This window comes from Phyllobates terribilis, unplaced genomic scaffold, assembly GCF_046119375.1.
Source record: "Phyllobates terribilis strain yellow unplaced genomic scaffold, ASM4611937v1 Scaffold_376__1_contigs__length_1858288, whole genome shotgun sequence".
In the NCBI taxonomy this organism is placed as follows: Eukaryota; Metazoa; Chordata; class Amphibia; order Anura; family Dendrobatidae; genus Phyllobates; species Phyllobates terribilis.
This window is the reverse complement of record NW_027363136.1, coordinates 1714203-1740918: the sequence shown is the minus strand read 5'-3', so window position 1 is coordinate 1740918 and position 26716 is coordinate 1714203. Positions and strand designations below refer to the sequence as shown.

Sequence of the window (26716 nt, the reverse complement as noted above, 5' to 3'; positions counted from 1 at the left end):
GATCCTTGGGTGGCTCCGTAGTTTGAAACCAATTCTGGTTATCGCTTCTCGGCCTTTTGGCTAAGATCAAGTGTAGTATCTGTTCTTATCAGTTTAATATCTGATACGTCCCCTATCTGGGGACCATATATTAAATGGATTTTTAGAACAGGGAGATGGAAAAAGAGCTTGCTCTGTCCACTCCACGCATTGACCTGGTATTGCAGTATCTCCAGGACCGATGCACCCCTTCTTTAATGCAGTTTCTAAAATCAGAAAGAATTGAATTCAATGTTTTTTGTTCATTTTGCTTGTTTGTCGGATTTTGGGATGGACTCTTTGGCTTTGCTTTTCTTCTCCTCATTGGATTTTTCATGTTCAAAGTTGCAGAAGCCAGATTACAAGCTCATTTTGGTTCAACTTCAGCAACTGTGCATTGCATTGCCATGTAATGTGATGCAATGCTATCTTTCTAGCTCTCCCTTTTTACTTCCTTTTGGATAAACAGACATATTAGGCAAGCATTTTGGAGCTTTCACCTAAATAACTACAGGTGGTGAGATAAGCTGCACAATATAATTGACCTTTCAGTATATTGTTGCACACACACCATCTATTTAGCAAATGCCCTTGTTATCAACAGCAGCCTTTTAAACTCACCTGAGCTAACAGGTATGTGCGCTGGTTACTCTGCTGCGCTTAAAATTTCTTTTTTGGTTTGCTACAATGCCTTTTCTGAAACGTTGTCTCCTTCTGCTGGAACACTGACTTCTTTCATTTAATGCCTGCAGACTATAAAAGAGAACCCAACCCAAAAAGTTTGGTTGATTAGTCTGTGGCATTCTGTTAAACTGTTGCTTATGGCGGTCTCTGTGAGCTTCTCAGCGACATTCAGCCAGCCAGGTATCCTGCCTGCAGTAGATGGAATGTGGCAATGGAACGCTGGCTGCGCGTGTCATAATAGGCTCTGAGCCTTTATATACCTGTGCACAGCAGCAGCCACCTTCAGTCTGCTGCTGGACAGCCAGCAGCAGCAGCAGCAGGAGAGGTATGTAATCAGGAGCCCTCCTGCTAAGGGTAGACAGCTGCTCGTTCCACCCCACCCCCCGCCTTAATTGGTTCTCCTCCCTTCCAACGGTGTTGAGGCGGGTGGGAACAGCAGGGGGTGAAGGTGCTGTGTTTAAAGAGGTGGAGTTATGCAGATCTAAAACGCGTGGATTGCAGCAGCAGCAAGCCGAAAAGTGCAGGCATGTAAGGGATCTAGAGGTTGACAACATGTCTTCTTAACGGGAGTCCAGGAGCTCATCTCCACAAATGGACTTTTCAGGATCCTTGGGTGGCTCCGTAGTTTGAAACCAATTCTGGTTATCGCTTCTCGGCCTTTTGGCTAAGATCAAGTGTAGTATCTGTTCTTATCAGTTTAATATCTGATACGTCCCCTATCTGGGGACCATATATTAAATGGATTTTTAGAACAGGGAGATGGAAAAAGAGCTTGCTCTGTCCACTCCACGCATTGACCTGGTATTGCAGTATCTCCAGGACCGGTGCACCCCTTCTTTAATGCAGTTTCTAAAATCAGAAAGAATTGAATTCAATGTTTTTTGTTCATTTTGCTTGTTTGTCGGATTTTGGGATGGACTCTTTGGCTTTGCTTTTCTTCTCCTCATTGGATTTTTCATGTTCAAAGTTGCAGAAGCCAGATTACAAGCTCATTTTGGTTCAACTTCAGCAACTGTGCATTGCATTGCCATGTAATGTGATGCAATGCTATCTTTCTAGCTCTCCCTTTTTACTTCCTTTTGGATAAACAGACATATTAGGCAAGTATTTTGGAGCTTTCACCTAAATAACTACAGGTGGTGAGATAAGCTGCACAATATAATTGACCTTTCAGTATATTGTTGCACACACACCATCTATTTAGCAAATGCCCTTGTTATCAACAGCAGCCTTTTAAACTCACCTGAGCTAACAGGTATGTGCGCTGGTTACTCTGCTGCGCTTAAAATTTCTTTTTTGGTTTGCTACAATGCCTTTTCTGAAACGTTGTCTCCTTCTGCTGGAACACTGACTTCTTTCATTTAATGCCTGCAGACTATAAAAGAGAACCCAACCCAAAAAGTTTGGTTGATTAGTCTGTGGCATTCTGTTAAACTGTTGCTTATGGCGGTCTCTGTGAGCTTCTCAGCGACATTCAGCCAGCCAGGTATCCTGCCTGCAGTAGATGGAATGTGGCAATGGAACGCTGGCTGCGCGTGTCATAATAGGCTCTGAGCCTTTATATACCTGTGCACAGCAGCAGCCACCTTCAGTCTGCTGCTGGACAGCCAGCAGCAGCAGCAGGAGAGGTATGTAATCAGGAGCCCTCCTGCTAAGGGTAGACAGCTGCTCATTCCACCCCACCCCCCGCCTTAATTGGTTCTCCTCCCTTCCAACGGTGTTGAGGCGGGTGGGAACAGCAGGGGGTGAAGGTGCTGTGTTTAAAGAGGTGGAGTTATGCAGATCTAAAACGCGTGGATTGCAGCAGCCGCAAGCCGAAAAGTGCAGGCATGTAAGGGATCTAGAGGTTGACAACATGTCTTCTTAACGGGAGTCCAGGAGCTCATCTCCACAAATGGACTTTTCAGGATCCTTGGGTGGCTCCGTAGTTTGAAACCAATTCTGGTTATCGCTTCTCGGCCTTTTGGCTAAGATCAAGTGTAGTATCTGTTCTTATCAGTTTAATATCTGATACGTCCCCTATCTGGGGACCATATATTAAATGGATTTTTAGAACAGGGAGATGGAAAAAGAGCTTGCTCTGTCCACTCCACGCATTGACCTGGTATTGCAGTATCTCCAGGACCGGTGCACCCCTTCTTTAATGCAGTTTCTAAAATCAGAAAGAATTGAATTCAATGTTTTTTGTTCATTTTGCTTGTTTGTCGGATTTTGGGATGGACTCTTTGGCTTTGCTTTTCTTCTCCTCATTGGATTTTTCATGTTCAAAGTTGCAGAAGCCAGATTACAAGCTCATTTTGGTTCAACTTCAGCAACTGTGCATTGCATTGCCATGTAATGTGATGCAATGCTATCTTTCTAGCTCTCCCTTTTTACTTCCTTTTGGATAAACAGACATATTAGGCAAGCATTTTGGAGCTTTCACCTAAATAACTACAGGCGGTGAGATAAGCTGCACAATATAATTGACCTTTCAGTATATTGTTGCACACACACCATCTATTTAGCAAATGCCCTTGTTATCAACAGCAGCCTTTTAAACTCACCTGAGCTAACAGGTATGTGCGCTGGTTACTCTGCTGCGCTTAAAATTTCTTTTTTGGTTTGCTACAATGCCTTTTCTGAAACGTTGTCTCCTTCTGCTGGAACACTGACTTCTTTCATTTAATGCCTGCAGACTATAAAAGAGAACCCAACCCAAAAAGTTTGGTTGATTAGTCTGTGGCATTCTGTTAAACTGTTGCTTATGGCGGTCTCTGTGAGCTTCTCAGCGACATTCAGCCAGCCAGGTATCCTGCCTGCAGTAGATGGAATGTGGCAATGGAACGCTGGCTGCGCGTGTCATAATAGGCTCTGAGCCTTTATATACCTGTGCACAGCAGCAGCCACCTTCAGTCTGCTGCTGGACAGCCAGCAGCAGCAGCAGCAGGAGAGGTATGTAATCAGGAGCCCTCCTGCTAAGGGTAGACAGCTGCTCGTTCCACCCCACCCCCCGCCTTAATTGGTTCTCCTCCCTTCCAACGGTGTTGAGGCGGGTGGGAACAGCAGGGGGTGAAGGTGCTGTGTTTAAAGAGGTGGAGTTATGCAGATCTAAAACGCGTGGATTGCAGCAGCAGCAAGCCGAAAAGTGCAGGCATGTAAGGGATCTAGAGGTTGACAACATGTCTTCTTAACGGGAGTCCAGGAGCTCATCTCCACAAATGGACTTTTCAGGATCCTTGGGTGGCTCCGTAGTTTGAAACCAATTCTGGTTATCGCTTCTCGGCCTTTTGGCTAAGATCAAGTGTAGTATCTGTTCTTATCAGTTTAATATCTGATACGTCCCCTATCTGGGGACCATATATTAAATGGATTTTTAGAACAGGGAGATGGAAAAAGAGCTTGCTCTGTCCACTCCACGCATTGACCTGGTATTGCAGTATCTCCAGGACCGGTGCACCCCTTCTTTAATGCAGTTTCTAAAATCAGAAAGAATTGAATTCAATATTTTTTGTTCATTTTGCTTGTTTGTCGGATTTTGGGATGGACTCTTTGGCTTTGCTTTTCTTCTCCTCATTGGATTTTTCATGTTCAAAGTTGCAGAAGCCAGATTACAAGCTCATTTTGGTTCAACTTCAGCAACTGTGCATTGCATTGCCATGTAATGTGATGCAATGCTATCTTTCTAGCTCTCCCTTTTTACTTCCTTTTGGATAAACAGACATATTAGGCAAGCATTTTGGAGCTTTCACCTAAATAACTACAGGTGGTGAGATAAGCTGCACAATATAATTGACCTTTCAGTATATTGTTGCACACACACCATCTATTTAGCAAATGCCCTTGTTATCAACAGCAGCCTTTTAAACTCACCTGAGCTAACAGGTATGTGCGCTGGTTACTCTGCTGCGCTTAAAATTTCTTTTTTGGTTTGCTACAATGCCTTTTCTGAAACGTTGTCTCCTTCTGCTGGGACACTGACTTCTTTCATTTAATGCCTGCAGACTATAAAAGAGAACCCAACCCAAAAAGTTTGGTTGATTAGTCTGTGGCATTCTGTTAAACTGTTGCTTATGGCGGTCTCTGTGAGCTTCTCAGCGACATTCAGCCAGCCAGGTATCCTGCCTGCAGTAGATGGAATGTGGCAATGGAACGCTGTCTGCGTGTGTCATAATAGGCTCTGAGCCTTTATATACCTGTGCACAGCAGCAGCCACCTTCAGTCTGCTGCTGGACAGCCAGCAGCAGCAGCAGCAGGAGAGGTATGTAATCAGGAGCCCTCCTGCTAAGGGTAGACAGCTGCTCGTTCCACCCCACCCCCCGCCTTAATTGGTTCTCCTCCCTTCCAACGGTGTTGAGGCGGGTGGGAACAGCAGGGGGTGAAGGTGCTGTGTTTAAAGAGGTGGAGTTATGCAGATCTAAAACGCGTGGATTGCAGCAGCAGCAAGCCGAAAAGTGCAGGCATGTAAGGGATCTAGAGGTTGACAACATGTCTTCTTAACGGGAGTCCAGGAGCTCATCTCCACAAATGGACTTTTCAGGATCCTTGGGTGGCTCCGTAGTTTGAAACCAATTCTGGTTATCGCTTCTCGGCCTTTTGGCTAAGATCAAGTGTAGTATCTGTTCTTATCAGTTTAATATCTGATACGTCCCCTATCTGGGGACCATATATTAAATGGATTTTTAGAACAGGGAGATGGAAAAAGAGCTTGCTCTGTCCACTCCACGCATTGACCTGGTATTGCAGTATCTCCAGGACCGGTGCACCCCTTCTTTAATGCAGTTTCTAAAATCAGAAAGAATTGAATTCAATGTTTTTTGTTCATTTTGCTTGTTTGTCGGATTTTGGGATGGACTCTTTGGCTTTGCTTTTCTTCTCCTCATTGGATTTTTCATGTTCAAAGTTGCAGAAGCCAGATTACAAGCTCATTTTGGTTCAACTTCAGCAACTGTGCATTGCATTGCCATGTAATGTGATGCAATGCTATCTTTCTAGCTCTCCCTTTTTACTTCCTTTTGGATAAACAGACATATTAGGCAAGCATTTTGGAGCTTTCACCTAAATAACTACAGGTGGTGAGATAAGCTGCACAATATAATTGACCTTTCAGTATATTGTTGCACACACACCATCTATTTAGCAAATGCCCTTGTTATCAACAGCAGCCTTTTAAACTCACCTGAGCTAACAGGTATGTGCGCTGGTTACTCTGCTGCGCTTAAAATTTCTTTTTTGGTTTGCTACAATGCCTTTTCTGAAACGTTGTCTCCTTCTGCTGGAACACTGACTTCTTTCATTTAATGCCTGCAGACTATAAAAGAGAACCCAACCCAAAAAGTTTGGTTGATTAGTCTGTGGCATTCTGTTAAACTGTTGCTTATGGCGGTCTCTGTGAGCTTCTCAGCGACATTCAGCCAGCCAGGTATCCTGCCTGCAGTAGATGGAATGTGGCAATGGAACGCTGGCTGCGCGTGTCATAATAGGCTCTGAGCCTTTATATACCTGTGCACAGCAGCAGCCACCTTCAGTCTGCTGCTGGACAGCCAGCAGCAGCAGCAGCAGGAGAGGTATGTAATCAGGAGCCCTCCTGCTAAGGGTAGACAGCTGCTCGTTCCACCCCACCCCCCGCCTTAATTGGTTCTCCTCCCTTCCAACGGTGTTGAGGCGGGTGGGAACAGCAGGGGGTGAAGGTGCTGTGTTTAAAGAGGTAGAGTTATGCAGATCTAAAACGCGTGGATTGCAGCAGCAGCAAGCCGAAAAGTGCAGGCATGTAAGGGATCTAGAGGTTGACAACATGTCTTCTTAACGGGAGTCCAGGAGCTCATCTCCACAAATGGACTTTTCAGGATCCTTGGGTGGCTCCGTAGTTTGAAACCAATTCTGGTTATCGCTTCTCGGCCTTTTGGCTAAGATCAAGTGTAGTATCTTTTGAAAAGGCAGTTTTGTCCTTGGGCTGCCCTAGTAAATTGATGCATATTACACACTGGTTTGGTGCACTTGTTAGTACGCCAGGTGGCTCATAGAGTTATCTGATGGAAAACATGGCCCTCCAGGATCGAAGTCACTTGGCTGGGTAAGTGTGAGGGCTTTGGAGCAATGTGCCCCAGGAGTAGGCGCCCTGGTGGGAGTCCAAGCTTACTGGGACTGGGAACCCCAGAAAGACTTGGCTTCGTAGCACGCCGCACCTTTGCCAATCATACTTTCTGAGCAACCCCCCCTATTCCTGGCCTCCGGGCTAGGAAGGGGAATTTTTATAAACCCGGTCGGAGGTCCGGTCAGCTTTGGGCTGAGAAACCAACACAGGCTCCAGCTCCACTAGGGTGGCAGCCTAGATGGAAGCTGGGAGCACGAAAACGGCTCTTCTCCGGCTTCGGCTAGGGAGAGCATCGGAGATCCCTGACCCTCGCTGTGGCCTTCTGGCTCAGAGGGATGGGGATGGTTTATTGGGGACCCTCTCCTCCGGGAAGGGTCCACATGAATCCTCGCCTCGTGCGCTGTTTTGGTGTGACTTCGGTCACATTTTTCAGTGCCTTGGATGCAGCTTCAATCAAAAAAATCTGTTCTTATCAGTTTAATATCTGATACGTCCCCTATCTGGGGACCATATATTAAATGGATTTTTAGAACAGGGAGATGGAAAAAGAGCTTGCTCTGTCCACTCCACGCATTGACCTGGTATTGCAGTATCTCCAGGACCGGTGCACCCCTTCTTTAATGCAGTTTCTAAAATCAGAAAGAATTGAATTCAATGTTTTTTGTTCATTTTGCTTGTTTGTCGGATTTTGGGATGGACTCTTTGGCTTTGCTTTTCTTCTCCTCATTGGATTTTTCATGTTCAAAGTTGCAGAAGCCAGATTACAAGCTCATTTTGGTTCAACTTCAGCAACTGTGCATTGCATTGCCATGTAATGTGATGCAATGCTATCTTTCTAGCTCTCCCTTTTTACTTCCTTTTGGATAAACAGACATATTAGGCAAGCATTTTGGAGCTTTCACCTAAATAACTACAGGTGGTGAGATAAGCTGCACAATATAATTGACCTTTCAGTATATTGTTGCACACACACCATCTATTTAGCAAATGCCCTTGTTATCAACAGCAGCCTTTTAAACTCACCTGAGCTAACAGGTATGTGCGCTGGTTACTCTGCTGCGCTTAAAATTTCTTTTTTGGTTTGCTACAATGCCTTTTCTGAAACGTTGTCTCCTTCTGCTGGAACACTGACTTCTTTCATTTAATGCCTGCAGACTATAAAAGAGAACCCAACCCAAAAAGTTTGGTTGATTAGTCTGTGGCATTCTGTTAAACTGTTGCTTATGGCGGTCTCTGTGAGCTTCTCAGCGACATTCAGCCAGCCAGGTATCCTGCCTGCAGTAGATGGAATGTGGCAATGGAACGCTGGCTGCGCGTGTCATAATAGGCTCTGAGCCTTTATATACCTGTGCACAGCAGCAGCCACCTTCAGTCTGCTGCTGGACAGCCAGCAGCAGCAGCAGCAGGAGAGGTATGTAATCAGGAGCCCTCCTGCTAAGGGTAGACAGCTGCTCGTTCCACCCCACCCCCCGCCTTAATTGGTTCTCCTCCCTTCCAACGGTGTTGAGGCGGGTGGGAACAGCAGGGGGTGAAGGTGCTGTGTTTAAAGAGGTGGAGTTATGCAGATCTAAAACGCGTGGATTGCAGCAGCAGCAAGCCGAAAAGTGCAGGCATGTAAGGGATCTAGAGGTTGACAACATGTCTTCTTAACGGGAGTCCAGGAGCTCATCTCCACAAATGGACTTTTCAGGATCCTTGGGTGGCTCCGTAGTGTGAAACCAATTCTGGTTATCGCTTCTCGGCCTTTTGGCTAAGATCAAGTGCAGTATCTGTTCTTATCAGTTTAATATCTGATACGTCCCCTATCTGGGGACCATATATTAAATGGATTTTTAGAACAGGGAGATGGAAAAAGAGCTTGCTCTGTCCACTCCACGCATTGACCTGGTATTGCAGTATCTCCAGGACCGGTGCACCCCTTCTTTAATGCAGTTTCTAAAATCAGAAAGAATTGAATTCAATGTTTTTTGTTCATTTTGCTTGTTTGTCGGATTTTGGGATGGACTCTTTGGCTTTGCTTTTCTTCTCCTCATTGGATTTTTCATGTTCAAAGTTGCAGAAGCCAGATTACAAGCTCATTTTGGTTCAACTTCAGCAACTGTGCATTGCATTGCCATGTAATGTGATGCAATGCTATCTTTCTAGCTCTCCCTTTTTACTTCCTTTTGGATAAACAGACATATTAGGCAAGCATTTTGGAGCTTTCACCTAAATAACTACAGGTGGTGAGATAAGCTGCACAATATAATTGACCTTTCAGTATATTGTTGCACACACACCATCTATTTAGCAAATGCCCTTGTTATCAACAGCAGCCTTTTAAACTCACCTGAGCTAACAGGTATGTGCGCTGGTTACTCTGCTGCGCTTAAAATTTCTTTTTTGGTTTGCTACAATGCCTTTTCTGAAACGTTGTCTCCTTCTGCTGGAACACTGACTTCTTTCATTTAATGCCTGCAGACTATAAAAGAGAACCCAACCCAAAAAGTTTGGTTGATTAGTCTGTGGCATTCTGTTAAACTGTTGCTTATGGCGGTCTCTGTAAGCTTCTCAGCGACATTCAGCCAGCCAGGTATCCTGCCTGCAGTAGATGGAATGTGGCAATGGAACGCTGGCTGCGCGTGTCATAATAGGCTCTGAGCCTTTATATACCTGTGCACAGCAGCAGCCACCTTCAGTCTGCTGCTGGACAGCCAGCAGCAGCAGCAGCAGGAGAGGTATGTAATCAGGAGCCCTCCTGCTAAGGGTAGACAGCTGCTCGTTCCACCCCACCCCCCGCCTTAATTGGTTCTCCTCCCTTCCAACGGTGTTGAGGCGGGTGGGAACAGCAGGGGGTGAAGGTGCTGTGTTTAAAGAGGTGGAGTTATGCAGATCTAAAACGCGTGGATTGCAGCAGCAGCAAGCCGAAAAGTGCAGGCATGTAAGGGATCTAGAGGTTGACAACATGTCTTCTTAACGGGAGTCCAGGAGCTCATCTCCACAAATGGACTTTTCAGGATCCTTGGGTGGCTCCGTAGTTTGAAACCAATTCTGGTTATCGCTTCTCGGCCTTTTGGCTAAGATCAAGTGTAGTATCTGTTCTTATCAGTATAATATCTGATACGTCCCCTATCTGGGGACCATATATTAAATGGATTTTTAGAACAGGGAGATGGAAAAAGAGCTTGCTCTGTCCACTCCACGCATTAACCTGGTATTGCAGTATCTCCAGGACCGGTGCACCCCTTCTTTAATGCAGTTTCTAAAATCAGAAAGAATTGAATTCAATGTTTTTTGTTCATTTTGCTTGTTTGTCGGATTTTGGGATGGACTCTTTGGCTTTGCTTTTCTTCTCCTCATTGGATTTTTCATGTTCAAAGTTGCAGAAGCCAGATTACAAGCTCATTTTGGTTCAACTTCAGCAACTGTGCATTGCATTGCCATGTAATGTGATGCAATGCTATCTTTCTAGCTCTCCCTTTTTACTTCCTTTTGGATAAACAGACATATTAGGCAAGCATTTTGGAGCTTTCACCTAAATAACTACAGGTGGTGAGATAAGCTGCACAATATAATTGACCTTTCAGTATATTGTTGCACACACACCATCTATTTAGCAAATGCCCTTGTTATCAACAGCAGCCTTTTAAACTCACCTGAGCTAACAGGTATGTGCGCTGGTTACTCTGCTGCGCTTAAAATTTCTTTTTTGGTTTGCTACAATGCCTTTTCTGAAACGTTGTCTCCTTCTGCTGGGACACTGACTTCTTTCATTTAATGCCTGCAGACTATAAAAGAGAACCCAACCCAAAAAGTTTGGTTGATTAGTCTGTGGCATTCTGTTAAACTGTTGCTTATGGCGGTCTCTGTGAGCTTCTCAGCGACATTCAGCCAGCCAGGTATCCTGCCTGCAGTAGATGGAATGTGGCAATGGAACGCTGGCTGCGCGTGTCATAATAGGCTCTGAGCCTTTATATACCTGTGCACAGCAGCAGCCACCTTCAGTCTGCTGCTGGACAGCCAGCAGCAGCAGCAGCAGGAGAGGTATGTAATCAGGAGCCCTCCTGCTAAGGGTAGACAGCTGCTCGTTCCACCCCACCCCCCGCCTTAATTGGTTCTCCTCCCTTCCAACGGTGTTGAGGCGGGTGGGAACAGCAGGGGGTGAAGGTGCTGTGTTTAAAGAGGTGGAGTTATGCAGATCTAAAACGCGTGGATTGCAGCAGCAGCAAGCCGAAAAGTGCAGGCATGTAAGGGATCTAGAGGTTGACAACATGTCTTCTTAACGGGAGTCCAGGAGCTCATCTCCACAAATGGACTTTTCAGGATCCTTGGGTGGCTCCGTAGTTTGAAACCAATTCTGGTTATCGCTTCTCGGCCTTTTGGCTAAGATCAAGTGTAGTATCTTTCGAAAAGGCGGTTTTGGATGTTGGCCGCCCTAGTAGATTGATACATTATGCACACTGGGGTTTAGGCGCTTGTTAGTACGCCAGGTGGCTAATATAGTCATCTGGTGGAAAGCATGGCCCCCCAGGATCGACGCCATTGGGCCGGGGAAGATCGAAAGCCCGAAGTGTGAAGTGCCCCAGGAGTGGTGACCCTGGGGTGCCTTAACTCACTGGGATTGGGAACCCCACTTGAGTTTATGGCACATTTGCACAAGCACTTCAAATTTTCTTTCTTCGCACACACCCTTATTCCGGGCCTTCTGGCCTTAGGATGGGGAATTTTTCAATTCCCGGTCGAAGGTCCGGGCAGTATTATACTGTGAAACCTTCACTATTTATTTAATTTCTTTGTCACTGTGTGTCCACTTATTCACGTGTGTCACGTCCTACTAGGATTTTGTCGGGATGCGGTTCCCTTACGGGTTCCTCTCTTGGCAGGTCTAGGGGGGGAGTGTGTGGCCATCAGGTTCCGCTCCCCCCTGAACCCCCCTGGCTCTCCTCTTTTGGGAGGAGAGCGTTGTTGGCTCCCCTCTTCCGGGAGGGGAGCACAGTCTTTGGCTCCCAGTGCCTTGCTCGGGTGAGAACTCGGGCAGGTGCTGGGGGTAAGATTGGGTCGCCTCTGGCTTCGGCTGGAGGTGGCTTTTTGTCCCTGTTCCTCGCTGTGGCCTTTTGGCTCGGAGGGACGGGGAATGGTTTGGGGGACCCTTCTCCTTTTGGAGAGGGTTTCAAGAAGACCAGCATCCTAGTGCACTTTTTTTGTGGCACTTGTCACTTTTTTAAGCGCACTCGGGTTTTGTACACGAATTCGGGCTTTCGATAAAAGAAAAAATCTGTTCTTATCAGTTTAATATCTGATACGTCCCCTATCTGGGGACCATATATTAAATGGATTTTTAGAACAGGGAGATGGAAAAAGAGCTTGCTCTGTCCACTCCACGCATTGACCTGGTATTGCAGTATCTCCAGGACCGGTGCACCCCTTCTTTAATGCAGTTTCTAAAATCAGAAAGAATTGAATTCAATGTTTTTTGTTCATTTTGCTTGTTTGTCGGATTTTGGGATGGACTCTTTGGCTTTGCTTTTCTTCTCCTCATTGGATTTCTCATGTTCAAAGTTGCAGAAGCCAGATTACAAGCTCATTTTGGTTCAACTTCAGCAACTGTGCATTGCATTGCCATGTAATGTGATGCAATGCTATCTTTCTAGCTCTCCCTTTTTACTTCCTTTTGGATAAACAGACATATTAGGCAAGCATTTTGGAGCTTTCACCTAAATAACTACAGGTGGTGAGATAAGCTGCACAATATAATTGACCTTTCAGTATATTGTTGCACACACACCATCTATTTAGCAAATGCCCTTGTTATCAACAGCAGCCTTTTAAACTCACCTGAGCTAACAGGTATGTGCGCTGGTTACTCTGCTGCGCTTAAAATTTCTTTTTTGGTTTGCTACAATGCCTTTTCTGAAACGTTGTCTCCTTCTGCTGGAACACTGACTTCTTTCATTTAATGCCTGCAGACTATAAAAGAGAACCCAACCCAAAAAGTTTGGTTGATTAGTCTGTGGCATTCTGTTAAACTGTTGCTTATGGCGGTCTCTGTGAGCTTCTCAGCGACATTCAGCCAGCCAGGTATCCTGCCTGCAGTAGATGGAATGTGGCAATGGAACGCTGGCTGCGCGTGTCATAATAGGCTCTGAGCCTTTATATACCTGTGCACAGCAGCAGCCACCTTCAGTCTGCTGCTGGACAGCCAGCAGCAGCAGCAGCAGGAGAGGTATGTAATCAGGAGCCCTCCTGCTAAGGGTAGACAGCTGCTCGTTCCACCCCACCCCCCGCCTTAATTGGTTCTCCTCCCTTCCAACGGTGTTGAGGCGGGTGGGAACAGCAGGGGGTGAAGGTGCTGTGTTTAAAGAGGTGGAGTTATGCAGATCTAAAACGCGTGGATTGCAGCAGCAGCAAGCCGAAAAGTGCAGGCATGTAAGGGATCTAGAGGTTGACAACATGTCTTCTTAACGGGAGTCCAGGAGCTCATCTCCACAAATGGACTTTTCAGGATCCTTGGGTGGCTCCGTAGTTTGAAACCAATTCTGGTTATCGCTTCTCGGCCTTTTGGCTAAGATCAAGTGTAGTATCTGTTCTTATCAGTTTAATATCTGATACGTCCCCTATCTGGGGACCATATATTAAATGGATTTTTAGAACAGGGAGATGGAAAAAGAGCTTGCTCTGTCCACTCCACGCATTGACCTGGTATTGCAGTATCTCCAGGACCGGTGCACCCCTTCTTTAATGCAGTTTCTAAAATCAGAAAGAATTGAATTCAATGTTTTTTGTTCATTTTGCTTGTTTGTCGGATTTTGGGATGGACTCTTTGGCTTTGCTTTTCTTCTCCTCATTGGATTTTTCATGTTCAAAGTTGCAGAAGCCAGATTACAAGCTCATTTTGGTTCAACTTCAGCAACTGTGCATTGCATTGCCATGTAATGTGATGCAATGCTATCTTTCTAGCTCTCCCTTTTTACTTCCTTTTGGATAAACAGACATATTAGCCAAGCATTTTGGAGCTTTCACCTAAATAACTACAGGTGGTGAGATAAGCTGCACAATATAATTGACCTTTCAGTATATTGTTGCACACACACCATCTATTTAGCAAATGCCCTTGTTATCAACAGCAGCCTTTTAAACTCACCTGAGCTAACAGGTATGTGCGCTGGTTACTCTGCTGCGCTTAAAATTTCTTTTTTGGTTTGCTACAATGCCTTTTCTGAAACGTTGTCTCCTTCTGCTGGGACACTGACTTCTTTCATTTAATGCCTGCAGACTATAAAAGAGAACCCAACCCAAAAAGTTTGGTTGATTAGTCTGTGGCATTCTGTTAAACTGTTGCTTATGGCGGTCTCTGTGAGCTTCTCAGCGACATTCAGCCAGCCAGGTATCCTGCCTGCAGTAGATGGAATGTGGCAATGGAACGCTGGCTGCGCGTGTCATAATAGGCTCTGAGCCTTTATATACCTGTGCACAGCAGCAGCCACCTTCAGTCTGCTGCTGGACAGCCAGCAGCAGCAGCAGCAGGAGAGGTATGTAATCAGGAGCCCTCCTGCTAAGGGTAGACAGCTGCTCGTTCCACCCCACCCCCCGCCTTAATTGGTTCTCCTCCCTTCCAACGGTGTTGAGGCGGGTGGGAACAGCAGGGGGTGAAGGTGCTGTGTTTAAAGAGGTGGAGTTATGCAGATCTAAAACGCGTGGATTGCAGCAGCAGCAAGCCGAAAAGTGCAGGCATGTAAGGGATCTAGAGGTTGACAACATGTCTTCTTAACGGGAGTCCAGGAGCTCATCTCCACAAATGGACTTTTCAGGATCCTTGGGTGGCTCCGTAGTTTGAAACCAATTCTGGTTATCGCTTCTCGGCCTTTTGGCACGATCTATCAGGTTTACCTGTGTGGTCTTGCCTGTGAGGTGCTCTTGGTACCCTTTCTCTCGGCCTGGGGGGATCGTTCCTCTTCGGAGGGACTTAACCCCCCTGCTGCTATTGGGAGGAAGGATTAGTCCGGGAGCAACGGGAAGGGATCCCATGAAGGCTTGCGCCTTTCAGAGAGAAGAGTCGGTACGTTCCTGAGTGAAGGATGCCGGCAACGCTCACATATTCATCGGGTGATGCCCGGATGCGGAACACCGTGAGGATTGAAGTTGGAGCAGGATTGAGGACGGAGAAGAACTTGGACTACATCTGCCATAGGATTCTGCTTGGAGTTCTGGAGTTTCGGCGGGAAGACATATTCTGCTTCCAGGACAATGAGTACAAGGGGACTTACACCATCACCTTCAAGAGCCAGGGATGCTGTCACCAACTCGTACAAAAGGTAAATGAGAAAAACTACTTAGATGAATTGGATGGACTAACCTTTTGTCTCTTGTATGCCTATGACGAGATCCCTATCGTGGTGCATTTCCCGAACCCCTTTGTGGAAGCTGCAGACATCTCGACCTACCTTATCCGTTATTGTGATGATCTGAGATACCTGGGCACTGTGAAGAACGCGGTAGGCTTCTGGTGCGGCAAGAGGAGGTACATGGCCCGTCTAAAGAGGGACCCAAGCGGAGTGGGAGGAATGCTACACCCTCCCTCAACATTTGTGATCGGTAAGAGCAGAGGCTACTTATTTTACCCTGGAATGCCGGTATGTTGCAGGAACTGTGGACAAATGGGTCATACCCAAACGTCCTGCACGGGCAGGAAAGTAGACCGCTGCAATAATTGCAGCTGTTACGGACATTTAATGAAGGACTGTCCCGCTGGGAGGAAATGCAATCTTTGTGGTGAGGCGGGGCACATGTTCCGTGGATGCCCCAACAGGACCAGGACCAGGACCTACGCAGAAGCTGCATCTTCTGCAGCTGAGCCGATGCGCCCGCCGGTCTTCACTGGCGGGCCGGCGTCGGAGGGCGGTTCGAAGGGCGAGAAGGCTGGGATGGAGCAGGGAGCCGGAGGCCCCTCTGGGGCGGCCCCTGCATCGAAGTCCCTTAACGATGGGCGGACCTCGCATGGACCGGAGCGGAGGGGTCCTCCTTCTGGGAGGGTATCCTCCGTGTCGATGGTTCCCGATACCGATCCTGTTGGGCTGGAGGGTGGTGCCCCTGTGCGGTTGGCTACAGGGGACCACGCAGCGATGGCCTCAGGATCTTCCAGGGCGATTAGCCAGCCAGATGAGGGGGCTTTGCTTCTAGGTGGCGAACATCAGGGAATCTGTGTTGGTAATCTTATCCTGATGGACCAGTCTCTCCCCCTGGAGGAGGTGGAGGAAGAGGAGGACTGCACCAGTGACCTAGTGGAGTCTGCCCCGAAAAAGAGACGGAATGTCGAAGCCCCAGCGTCTCCTGGAATGTGGCTGGGAACCGTGACCTACGAGGGGGCAACCGCCGGCTCACAGAATATCGAGTCGTTTGGGTCCTCTAGCCCGGATGTCCTGGAGCAATTTGACATACAGGGCTTTGAGTCAGGTGTCCTCATGGAAGATCCACCACCCTGACCTATGAATGCCCACATTAAGACTTGTCTCACTGAATGTGAGGTCATTAAAGAGCCCAGTTCGTAGGGCTGCTCTATTTAAGTACTTAGAAACCACTGACTTTGACATATGTTTATTACAGGAATGCGGGATACAACATGCACTAAATTATAATGACATCAAGACAGATTGGAGACTGGGGCCCTCCATCTGGTCTGGCTCCAATGACAACAAGTCAGCGGGGGTGGGCTTCCTCTGTCGTGGGAGAAATATTACTATAAATACTGTCACAGAAATAGTACCAGGCAGAGTGGTTTTAGTGCATTTTAAATTTAATGGTTTTACCCTACGTGTAATGAATGTTTATGCTTCCCCTGATAAGCAAGAGAGAATTAATTTATTTGGGATATTGCCATTATACTGTACTGGGTCATCTCCCCTGATCGTAGGGGGTGATTTTAATTATCTTTGTGCTAGTGAACAACGAGCGGGGGGTGACCCTTTACGCAAATTGGATAAGTCATGTCATCTATTGAAAGATTTTATAACTGATTTTAAATTATGCGATGCGTGGAGGTCACTTCTGCCGACGGACCCTGGTTATACGTGGTCCGGAAGAGGGGTGTCTTCCAGGATCGATTTTATTTTCCTATCAGATGATTTTAACCCTGTAAAATGTGTTTTAACATCAAATATATTTTCTGACCATAAGGGCTTGGAGGTGCACCTAGAATACCGGGATGAACAGAGGGTCAACAGGGGCCTCTGGCGTCTAAGTACTTACCTGCTGGAGGACCCTCTGATTCGACAAGACTTTTTTAAAGCCTATCAAGCCTGGCGGCGACAAAAACCTTCTGATGCCCCTATGGTAACCTGGTGGGAAAATTTGAAAAAAAAAGTCAGAATGTTTTTTATAAAAGCAGGGAGACGTAAAGCTAGAGAGAAAAAAAGATGTTTTAGTGATCTTAACACCAAACTGCAAACACTTTTTAAATTCAAAGAGCTAGGGGTGGAGGTGGGAGATGATATTGCTAGCCTAAAAACTGAAATCCAGAACTGCATAGACACAAAGGGGAAAGAGATTATTTTTAACTCTAGAGTGCAGCACTTGGAGGAGGGGGAGAAGTGCTCTCGCTTCTTCTTCAAAAAAGTCATGGATAAAAGAGAAGTGATCACAAATCTAGAGGGTGAAACATCTATGCAGGGAATGTTGAATGCTACTTTTAACTTTTATAAGCATCTTTTTAGTAAAAAGTGTATAGATGAGTCCTTTTTATCTGATGCTCTTAATGATCTCGATTTTAAGTTAAATTTTACAGACCAGGAGTTTTTAGAACGCGATATTGTTTTAGAGGAATTATTTTATGTTTTTAAAAGTTTCTCTAAGGGTAAAGCACCTGGGTGTGACGGACTACCTGTAGAATTTTACCTTACTTTTTGGGACATTTTAAAAGAGGACCTTTTTATGCTTTTTAAAGAAGTTTTTATTTCTGAACAGTTGCCATTTTCGTGGAGGAGAGGAGTGGTGTCTTTGATATATAAAAAAGGTGATCGCAGTGCTCTAGCGAATTGGAGACCCATAACTCTCCTAAATGTTGATTACAAGGTACTTGCTAAGGTGGTTGCTGACCGGCTCAGGAGTGTCATTGCCAAACTGATCCGGCCTGAGCAGGTATGTAGTGTACCAGGCAGAAGTATTTCAGAGGTTTTAAACGTATTAAGGGATGTAATTTGGTATTCCAGAGACCGGGGTCAAAATGTAGCTCTTTTAGCCCTAGATTTTGAAAAAGCTTTCGATAGAGTCTCTCATAGATTTCTTTTTAGAGTTTTAAAAAGAATGGGTATCCCTAATATGCTTTTAAATTGTATTAAGATTTTATATAAAAATTGTTTTAGTCAAATTTCTCTTAATGGCTTTTTAACAGATGGAGTTCCCCTTGAGTCCGGAGTGAAGCAGGGATGCCCCTTGTCGCCCATCCTGTTCATCTGCGCCATGGAGCCCCTGCTGAGCGCAATAAGAAAAGACAAAGTGATTAGAGGGGTTCCTGTTCCTGGCGGAGGTGGCAGTGATGTGAGAGTCTTTGGCTACATGGATGACGTGACGGTTGTGTGCGTGGACCCTGCTTCCCTCCGGAGGGCGGTGTTGCGCATTGAATTTTTTTCCCAGGCATCCGGTTTGAAACTTAATTTAAATAAATCTGAATGTCTGACTTTGGGATCCTGGGACACCGCCCAACTCCCGCAGCTCACTATAAAACGAGACAATGTAAAAATTCTTGGAGTTGTTTTTAACGAGGAGAATGTGGGAACTCAAAGCTGGGAGAATGTCATAGAAAAAATGTCAAAGAAAATATCATTTTGGGGTTTGAGGTCCCTAACAATGGAGGGGAAAATTTTAATTATAAAATCAGTGTTGTTACCCCTCATACTGTATATAGCTATGGTGTACCCCCCCTCTGATGTTTTAATTAAAAAAATGACTAGGATGATCTTTATGTTTTTATGGAACTCCAAAATGGAAAAATTAAGGCGAGAAATAATGAGGAAGAATAAAATGAACGGCGGAAGGGATGTCCCCGACTTACATATTTATTTGTATTTAAATTATTTCTGATTTTGTTTCAAACATTTTAATGGTAATAGTGCGCTAAGTTATTTTTTAAAATATACTTGTGGGATGATTTTTAAAAGATGGTTTAAGTTGTCGTTGAATTCCCCTGTTTTACTATGCCCCCCCAAACACCAAGCAATCTTAGAAAAGACTGTTCGATTTTATAGCCTTGGTGATTTTAATATGGACATTTTTAAAGACCGCAAGAAGCTTTTATCTTTTTTGAGGAGGAATGAAGATGTGACCCCCATAGTAAATTTCTCAGAAGAGAGATCGAAGCAAGTTTGGAAGAATGTCTTCGGGAAATTCTTAGCAAATGGACATAAGGACATCGCATGGATGGTGGTCCACCAGTGCCTCCCCAAGAGAGAGTTTCAACACAGGAGAGGCCTGGTGGCCAGAGCAAAATGCCCCAGAGACTCATGTGTTTATGACGAAACCACCTTGCACCTTATGTGGAATTGCCCATTTGCACAGGAACTTTGGCACAAAGTTGGGATTCTTTTAAAATGGACTTGCGGTTTAAGAGATTTTAACCATGAATATGTTTTATATGGCCTTTTTAAATGTCCGACCCCTCAACAGTATTGTATATGTTGGTGTATGATTAACTGTTTTAAAGACGCCCTTTGGAAGGCACGCAATATTTTACTTTTTAAACGTGATGCTATTTCTGTGAAGGATTGTCTTAAAATTGCTTTTAGCCAGATGTATATTTATTACTTGAGGGATGTCAAATGTATTGGGAGAAGGGATGCCAATCGTATATGGGGTTTTTATGGGTGGAATTCTGTGTTTTAATAATGTACTGTTTGTGTTGTTGTTTTTGATTGTAAACCATCTTTTACGCACTTAATAAAATATGTTGAAACCTGATCTGTTCTTATCAGTTTAATATCTGATACGTCCCCTATCTGGGGACCATATATTAAATGGATTTTTAGAACAGGGAGATGGAAAAAGAGCTTGCTCTGTCCACTCCACGCATTGACCTGGTATTGCAGTATCTCCAGGACCGGTGCACCCCTTCTTTAATGCAGTTTCTAAAATCAGAAAGAATTGAATTCAATGTTTTTTGTTCATTTTGCTTGTTTGTCGGATTTTGGGATGGACTCTTTGGCTTTGCTTTTCTTCTCCTCATTGGATTTTTCATGTTCAAAGTTGCAGAAGCCAGATTACAAGCTCATTTTGGTTCAACTTCAGCAACTGTGCATTGCATTGCCATGTAATGTGATGCAATGCTATCTTTCTAGCTCTCCCTTTTTACTTCCTTTTGGATAAACAGACATATTAGGCAAGCATTTTGGAGCTTTCACCTAAATAACTACAGGTGGTGAGATAAGCTGCACAATATAATTGACCTTTCAGTATATTGTTGCACACACACCATCTATTTAGCAAATGCCCTTGTTATCAACAGCAGCCTTTTAAACTCACCTGAGCTAACAGGTATGTGCGCTGGTTACTCTGCTGCGCTTAAAATTTCTTTTTTGGTTTGCTACAATGCCTTTTCTGAAACGTTGTCTCCTTCTGCTGGAACACTGACTTCTTTCATTTAATGCCTGCAGACTATAAAAGAGAACCCAACCCAAAAAGTTTGGTTGATTAGTCTGTGGCATTCTGTTAAACTGTTGCTTATGGCGGTCTCTGTGAGCTTCTCAGCGACATTCAGCCAGCCAGGTATCCTGCCTGCAGTAGATGGAATGTGGCAATGGAACGCTGGCTGCGCGTGTCATAATAGGCTCTGAGCCTTTATATACCTGTGCACAGCAGCAGCCACCTTCAGTCTGCTGCTGGACAGCCAGCAGCAGCAGCAGCAGGAGAGGTATGTAATCAGGAGCCCTCCTGCTAAGGGTAGACAGCTGCTCGTTCCACCTCACCCCCCGCCTTAATTGGTTCTCCTCCCTTCCAACGGTGTTGAGGCGGGTGGGAACAGCAGGGGGTGAAGGTGCTGTGTTTAAAGAGGTGGAGTTATGCAGATCTAAAACGCGTGGATTGCAGCAGCAGCAAGCCGAAAAGTGCAGGCATGTAAGGGATCTAGAGGTTGACAACATGTCTTCTTAACGGGAGTCCAGGAGCTCATCTCCACAAATGGACTTTTCAGGATCCTTGGGTGGCTCCATAGTTTGAAACCAATTCTGGTTATCGCTTCTCGGCCTTTTGGCTAAGATCAAGTGTAGTATCTGTTCTTATCAGTTTAATATCTGATACGTCCCCTATCTGGGGACCATATATTAAATGGATTTTTAGAACAGGGAGATGGAAAAAGAGCTTGCTCTGTCCACTCCACGCATTGACCTGGTATTGCAGTATCTCCAGGACCGGTGCACCCCTTCTTTAATGCAGTTTCTAAAATCAGAAAGAATTGAATTCAATGTTTTTTGTTCATTTTGCTTGTTTGTCGGATTTTGGGATGGACTCTTTGGCTTTGCTTTTCTTCTCCTCATTGGATTTTTCATGTTCAAAGTTGCAGAAGCCAGATTACAAGCTCATTTTGGTTCAACTTCAGCAACTGTGCATTGCATTGCCATGTAATGTGATGCAATGCTATCTTTCTAGCTCTCCCTTTTTACTTCCTTTTGGATAAACAGACATATTAGGCAAGCATTTTGGAGCTTTCACCTAAATAACTACAGGTGGTGAGATAAGCTGCACAATATAATTGACCTTTCAGTATATTGTTGCACACACACCATCTATTTAGCAAATGCCCTTGTTATCAACAGCAGCCTTTTAAACTCACCTGAGCTAACAGGTATGTGCGCTGGTTACTCTGCTGCGCTTAAAATTTCTTTTTTGGTTTGCTACAATGCCTTTTCTGAAACGTTGTCTCCTTCTGCTGGAACACTGACTTCTTTCATTTAATGCCTGCAGACTATAAAAGAGAACCCAACCCAAAAAGTTTGGTTGATTAGTCTGTGGCATTTTGTTAAACTGTTGCTTATGGCGGTCTCTGTGAGCTTCTCAGCGACATTCAGCCAGCCAGGTATCCTGCCTGCAGTAGATGGAATGTGGCAATGGAACGCTGGCTGCGCGTGTCATAATAGGCTCTGAGCCTTTATATACCTGTGCACAGCAGCAGCCACCTTCAGTCTGCTGCTGGACAGCCAGCAGCAGCAGTAGCAGGAGAGGTATGTAATCAGGAGCCCTCTTGCTAAGGGTAGACAGCTGCTCGTTCCACCCCACCCCCCGCCTTAATTGGTTCTCCTCCCTTCCAACGGTGTTGAGGCGGGTGGGAACAGCAGGGGGTGAAGGTGCTGTGTTTAAAGAGGTGGAGTTATGCAGATCTAAAACGCGTGGATTGCAGCAGCAGCAAGCCGAAAAGTGCAGGCATGTAAGGGATCTAGAGGTTGACAACATGTCTTCTTAACGGGAGTCCAGGAGCTCATCTCCACAAATGGACTTTTCAGGATCCTTGGGTGGCTCCGTAGTTTGAAACCAATTCTGGTTATCGCTTCTCGGCCTTTTGGCTAAGATCAAGTGTAGTATCTGTTCTTATCAGTTTAATATCTGATACGTCCCCTATCTGGGGACCATATATTAAATGGATTTTTAGAACAGGGAGATGGAAAAAGAGCTTGCTCTGTCCACTCCACGCATTGACCTGGTATTGCAGTATCTCCAGGACCGGTGCACCCCTTCTTTAATGCAGTTTCTAAAATCAGAAAGAATTGAATTCAATGTTTTTTGTTCATTTTGCTTGTTTGTCGGATTTTGGGATGGACTCTTTGGCTTTGCTTTTCTTCTCCTCATTGGATTTTTCATGTTCAAAGTTGCAGAAGCCAGATTACAAGCTCATTTTGGTTCAACTTCAGCAACTGTGCATTGCATTGCCATGTAATGTGATGCAATGCTATCTTTCTAGCTCTCCCTTTTTACTTCCTTTTGGATAAACAGACATATTAGGCAAGCATTTTGGAGCTTTCACCTAAATAACTACAGGTGGTGAGATAAGCTGCACAATATAATTGACCTTTCAGTATATTGTTGCACACACACCATCTATTTAGCAAATGCCCTTGTTATCAACAGCAGCCTTTTAAACTCACCTGAGCTAACAGGTATGTGCGCTGGTTACTCTGCTGCGCTTAAAATTTCTTTTTTGGTTTGCTACAATGCCTTTTCTGAAACGTTGTCTCCTTCTGCTGGAACACTGACTTCTTTCATTTAATGCCTGCAGACTATAAAAGAGAACCCAACCCAAAAAGTTTGGTTGATTAGTCTGTGGCATTCTGTTAAACTGTTGCTTATGGCGGTCTCTGTGAGCTTCTCAGCGACATTCAGCCAGCCAGGTATCCTGCCTGCAGTAGATGGAATGTGGCAATGGAACGCTGGCTGCGCGTGTCATAATAGGCTCTGAGCCTTTATATACCTGTGCACAGCAGCAGCCACCTTCAGTCTGCTGCTGGACAGCCAGCAGCAGCAGCAGCAGGAGAGGTATGTAATCAGGAGCCCTCCTGCTAAGGGTAGACAGCTGCTCGTTCCACCCCACCCCCCGCCTTAATTGGTTCTCCTCCCTTCCAACGGTGTTGAGGCGGGTGGGAACAGCAGGGGGTGAAGGTGCTGTGTTTAAAGAGGTGGAGTTATGCAGATCTAAAACGCGTGGATTGCAGCAGCAGCAAGCCGAAAAGTGCAGGCATGTAAGGGATCTAGAGGTTGACAACATGTCTTCTTAACGGGAGTCCAGGAGCTCATCTCCACAAATGGACTTTTCAGGATCCTTGGGTGGCTCCGTAGTTTGAAACCAATTCTGGTTATCGCTTCTCGGCCTTTTGGCTAAGATCAAGTGTAGTATCTGTTCTTATCAGTTTAATATCTGATACGTCCCCTATCTGGGGACCATATATTAAATGGATTTTTAGAACAGGGAGATGGAAAAAGAGCTTGCTCTGTCCACTCCACGCATTAACCTGGTATTGCAGTATCTCCAGGACCGGTGCACCCCTTCTTTAATGCAGTTTCTAAAATCAGAAAGAATTGAATTCAATGTTTTTTGTTCATTTTGCTTGTTTGTCGGATTTTGGGATGGACTCTTTGGCTTTGCTTTTCTTCTCCTCATTGGATTTTTCATGTTCAAAGTTGCAGAAGCCAGATTACAAGCTCATTTTGGTTCAACTTCAGCAACTGTGCATTGCATTGCCATGTAATGTGATGCAATGCTATCTTTCTAGCTCTCCCTTTTTACTTCCTTTTGGATAAACAGACATATTAGGCAAGCATTTTGGAGCTTTCACCTAAATAACTACAGGTGGTGAGATAAGCTGCACAATATAATTGACCTTTCAGTATATTGTTGCACACACACCATCTATTTAGCAAATGCCCTTGTTATCAACAGCAGCCTTTTAAACTCACCTGAGCTAACAGGTATGTGCGCTGGTTACTCTGCTGCGCTTAAAATTTCTTTTTTGGTTTGCTACAATGCCTTTTCTGAAACGTTGTCTCCTTCTGCTGGGACACTGACTTCTTTCATTTAATGCCTGCAGACTATAAAAGAGAACCCAACCCAAAAAGTTTGGTTGATTAGTCTGTGGCATTCTGTTAAACTGTTGCTTATGGCGGTCTCTGTGAGCTTCTCAGTGACATTCAGCCAGCCAGGTATCCTGCCTGCAGTAGATGGAATGTGGCAATGGAACGCTGGCTGCGCGTGTCATAATAGGCTCTGAGCCTTTATATACCTGTGCACAGCAGCAGCCACCTTCAGTCTGCTGCTGGACAGCCAGCAGCAGCAGCAGCAGGAGAGGTATGTAATCAGGAGCCCTCCTGCTAAGGGTAGACAGCTGCTCGTTCCACCCCACCCCCCGCCTTAATTGGTTCTCCTCCCTTCCAACGGTGTTGAGGCGGGTGGGAACAGCAGGGGGTGAAGGTGCTGTGTTTAAAGAGGTGGAGTTATGCAGATCTAAAACGCGTGGATTGCAGCAGCAGCAAGCCGAAAAGTGCAGGCATGTAAGGGATCTAGAGGTTGACAACATGTCTTCTTAACGGGAGTCCAGGAGCTCATCTCCACAAATGGACTTTTCAGGATCCTTGGGTGGCTCCGTAGTTTGAAACCAATTCTGGTTATCGCTTCTCGGCCTTTTGGCTAAGATCAAGTGTAGTATCTGTTCTTATCAGTTTAATATCTGATACGTCCCCTATCTAGGGACCATATATTAAATGGATTTTTAGAACAGGGAGATGGAAAAAGAGCTTGCTCTGTCCACTCCACGCATTGACCTGGTATTGCAGTATCTCCAGGACCGGTGCACCCCTTCTTTAATGCAGTTTCTAAAATCAGAAAGAATTGAATTCAATGTTTTTTGTTCATTTTGCTTGTTTGTCGGATTTTGGGATGGACTCTTTGGCTTTGCTTTTCTTCTCCTCATTGGATTTTTCATGTTCAAAGTTGCAGAAGCCAGATTACAAGCTCATTTTGGTTCAACTTCAGCAACTGTGCATTGCATTGCCATGTAATGTGATGCAATGCTATCTTTCTAGCTCTCCCTTTTTACTTCCTTTTGGATAAACAGACATATTAGGCAAGCATTTTGGAGCTTTCACCTAAATAACTACAGGTGGTGAGATAAGCTGCACAATATAATTGACCTTTCAGTATATTGTTGCACACACACCATCTATTTAGCAAATGCCCTTGTTATCAACAGCAGCCTTTTAAACTCACCTGAGCTAACAGGTATGTGCGCTGGTTACTCTGCTGCGCTTAAAATTTCTTTTTTGGTTTGCTACAATGCCTTTTCTGAAACGTTGTCTCCTTCTGCTGGAACACTGACTTCTTTCATTTAATGCCTGCAGACTATAAAAGAGAACCCAACCCAAAAAGTTTGGTTGATTAGTCTGTGGCATTCTGTTAAACTGTTGCTTATGGCGGTCTCTGTGAGCTTCTCAGCGACATTCAGCCAGCCAGGTATCCTGCCTGCAGTAGATGGAATGTGGCAATGGAACGCTGGCTGCGCGTGTCATAATAGGCTCTGAGCCTTTATATACCTGTGCACAGCAGCAGCCACCTTCAGTCTGCTGCTGGACAGCCAGCAGCAGCAGCAGCAGGAGAGGTATGTAATCAGGAGCCCTCCTGCTAAGGGTAGACAGCTGCTCGTTCCACCCCACCCCCCGCCTTAATTGGTTCTCCTCCCTTCCAACGGTGTTGAGGCGGGTGGGAACAGCAGGGGGTGAAGGTGCTGTGTTTAAAGAGGTGGAGTTATGCAGATCTAAAACGCGTGGATTGCAGCAGCAGCAAGCCGAAAAGTGCAGGCATGTAAGGGATCTAGAGGTTGACAACATGTCTTCTTAACGGGAGTCCAGGAGCTCATCTCCACAAATGGACTTTTCAGGATCCTTGGGTGGCTCCGTAGTTTGAAACCAATTCTGGTTATCGCTTCTCGGCCTTTTGGCTAAGATCAAGTGTAGTATCTGTTCTTATCAGTTTAATATCTGATACGTCCCCTATCTGGGGACCATATATTAAATGGATTTTTAGAACAGGGAGATGGAAAAAGAGCTTGCTCTGTCCACTCCACGCATTGACCTGGTATTGCAGTATCTCCAGGACCGGTGCACCCCTTCTTTAATGCAGTTTCTAAAATCAGAAAGAATTGAATTCAATGTTTTTTGTTCATTTTGCTTGTTTGTCGGATTTTGGGATGGACTCTTTGGCTTTGCTTTTCTTCTCCTCATTGGATTTTTCATGTTCAAAGTTGCAGAAGCCAGATTACAAGCTCATTTTGGTTCAACTTCAGCAACTGTGCATTGCATTGCCATGTAATGTGATGCAATGCTATCTTTCTAGCTCTCCCTTTTTACTTCCTTTTGGATAAACAGACATATTAGGCAAGCATTTTGGAGCTTTCACCTAAATAACTACAGGTGGTGAGATAAGCTGCACAATATAATTGACCT

General features: G+C 45.2%; 16 non-coding genes and 2 pseudogenes across 16 annotated transcripts; all 18 read left to right on the top strand.

Annotated features, from left to right (window-relative positions):
* The first annotated feature begins 40 nt into the window (after positions 1 to 40).
* LOC141223373 (U2 spliceosomal RNA) lies at positions 41 to 231 on the top strand. The gene has a single exon (XR_012291001.1). It is a non-coding gene; the product is annotated as a U2 spliceosomal RNA (small nuclear RNA).
* A 1115-nt stretch (positions 232 to 1346) lies between these two features.
* Positions 1347 to 1537, top strand: LOC141223330 (U2 spliceosomal RNA). Its single transcript, XR_012290959.1, has one exon. It is a non-coding gene; the product is annotated as a U2 spliceosomal RNA (small nuclear RNA).
* A 1112-nt stretch (positions 1538 to 2649) lies between these two features.
* Positions 2650 to 2840, top strand: LOC141223329 (U2 spliceosomal RNA). Its single transcript, XR_012290958.1, has one exon. It is a non-coding gene; the product is annotated as a U2 spliceosomal RNA (small nuclear RNA).
* Positions 2841 to 3955: 1115 nt separating this feature from the next.
* LOC141223328 (U2 spliceosomal RNA) lies at positions 3956 to 4146 on the top strand. The gene has a single exon (XR_012290957.1). It is a non-coding gene; the product is annotated as a U2 spliceosomal RNA (small nuclear RNA).
* Positions 4147 to 5261: 1115 nt separating this feature from the next.
* LOC141223326 (U2 spliceosomal RNA) lies at positions 5262 to 5452 on the top strand. The gene has a single exon (XR_012290956.1). It is a non-coding gene; the product is annotated as a U2 spliceosomal RNA (small nuclear RNA).
* A 1115-nt stretch (positions 5453 to 6567) lies between these two features.
* Positions 6568 to 6683, top strand: LOC141223525 (U2 spliceosomal RNA; annotated as a pseudogene).
* A 524-nt stretch (positions 6684 to 7207) lies between these two features.
* Positions 7208 to 7390, top strand: LOC141223447 (U2 spliceosomal RNA). Its single transcript, XR_012291068.1, has one exon. It is a non-coding gene; the product is annotated as a U2 spliceosomal RNA (small nuclear RNA).
* Positions 7391 to 8505: 1115 nt separating this feature from the next.
* LOC141223405 (U2 spliceosomal RNA) lies at positions 8506 to 8696 on the top strand. The gene has a single exon (XR_012291033.1). It is a non-coding gene; the product is annotated as a U2 spliceosomal RNA (small nuclear RNA).
* Positions 8697 to 9811: 1115 nt separating this feature from the next.
* LOC141223410 (U2 spliceosomal RNA) lies at positions 9812 to 10002 on the top strand. Its single transcript, XR_012291038.1, has one exon. It is a non-coding gene; the product is annotated as a U2 spliceosomal RNA (small nuclear RNA).
* A 1115-nt stretch (positions 10003 to 11117) lies between these two features.
* Positions 11118 to 11209, top strand: LOC141223550 (U2 spliceosomal RNA; annotated as a pseudogene).
* Positions 11210 to 11998: 789 nt separating this feature from the next.
* LOC141223459 (U2 spliceosomal RNA) lies at positions 11999 to 12181 on the top strand. Its single transcript, XR_012291080.1, has one exon. It is a non-coding gene; the product is annotated as a U2 spliceosomal RNA (small nuclear RNA).
* A 1115-nt stretch (positions 12182 to 13296) lies between these two features.
* LOC141223325 (U2 spliceosomal RNA) lies at positions 13297 to 13487 on the top strand. The gene has a single exon (XR_012290955.1). It is a non-coding gene; the product is annotated as a U2 spliceosomal RNA (small nuclear RNA).
* A 6175-nt stretch (positions 13488 to 19662) lies between these two features.
* LOC141223477 (U2 spliceosomal RNA) lies at positions 19663 to 19852 on the top strand. Its single transcript, XR_012291095.1, has one exon. It is a non-coding gene; the product is annotated as a U2 spliceosomal RNA (small nuclear RNA).
* Positions 19853 to 20967: 1115 nt separating this feature from the next.
* On the top strand, positions 20968 to 21158 carry LOC141223324 (U2 spliceosomal RNA). The gene has a single exon (XR_012290954.1). It is a non-coding gene; the product is annotated as a U2 spliceosomal RNA (small nuclear RNA).
* Positions 21159 to 22273: 1115 nt separating this feature from the next.
* Positions 22274 to 22464, top strand: LOC141223322 (U2 spliceosomal RNA). The gene has a single exon (XR_012290952.1). It is a non-coding gene; the product is annotated as a U2 spliceosomal RNA (small nuclear RNA).
* A 1115-nt stretch (positions 22465 to 23579) lies between these two features.
* LOC141223396 (U2 spliceosomal RNA) lies at positions 23580 to 23770 on the top strand. Its single transcript, XR_012291024.1, has one exon. It is a non-coding gene; the product is annotated as a U2 spliceosomal RNA (small nuclear RNA).
* Positions 23771 to 24885: 1115 nt separating this feature from the next.
* LOC141223409 (U2 spliceosomal RNA) lies at positions 24886 to 25076 on the top strand. Its single transcript, XR_012291037.1, has one exon. It is a non-coding gene; the product is annotated as a U2 spliceosomal RNA (small nuclear RNA).
* Positions 25077 to 26191: 1115 nt separating this feature from the next.
* On the top strand, positions 26192 to 26382 carry LOC141223321 (U2 spliceosomal RNA). Its single transcript, XR_012290951.1, has one exon. It is a non-coding gene; the product is annotated as a U2 spliceosomal RNA (small nuclear RNA).
* Positions 26383 to 26716: the final 334 nt, after the last annotated feature.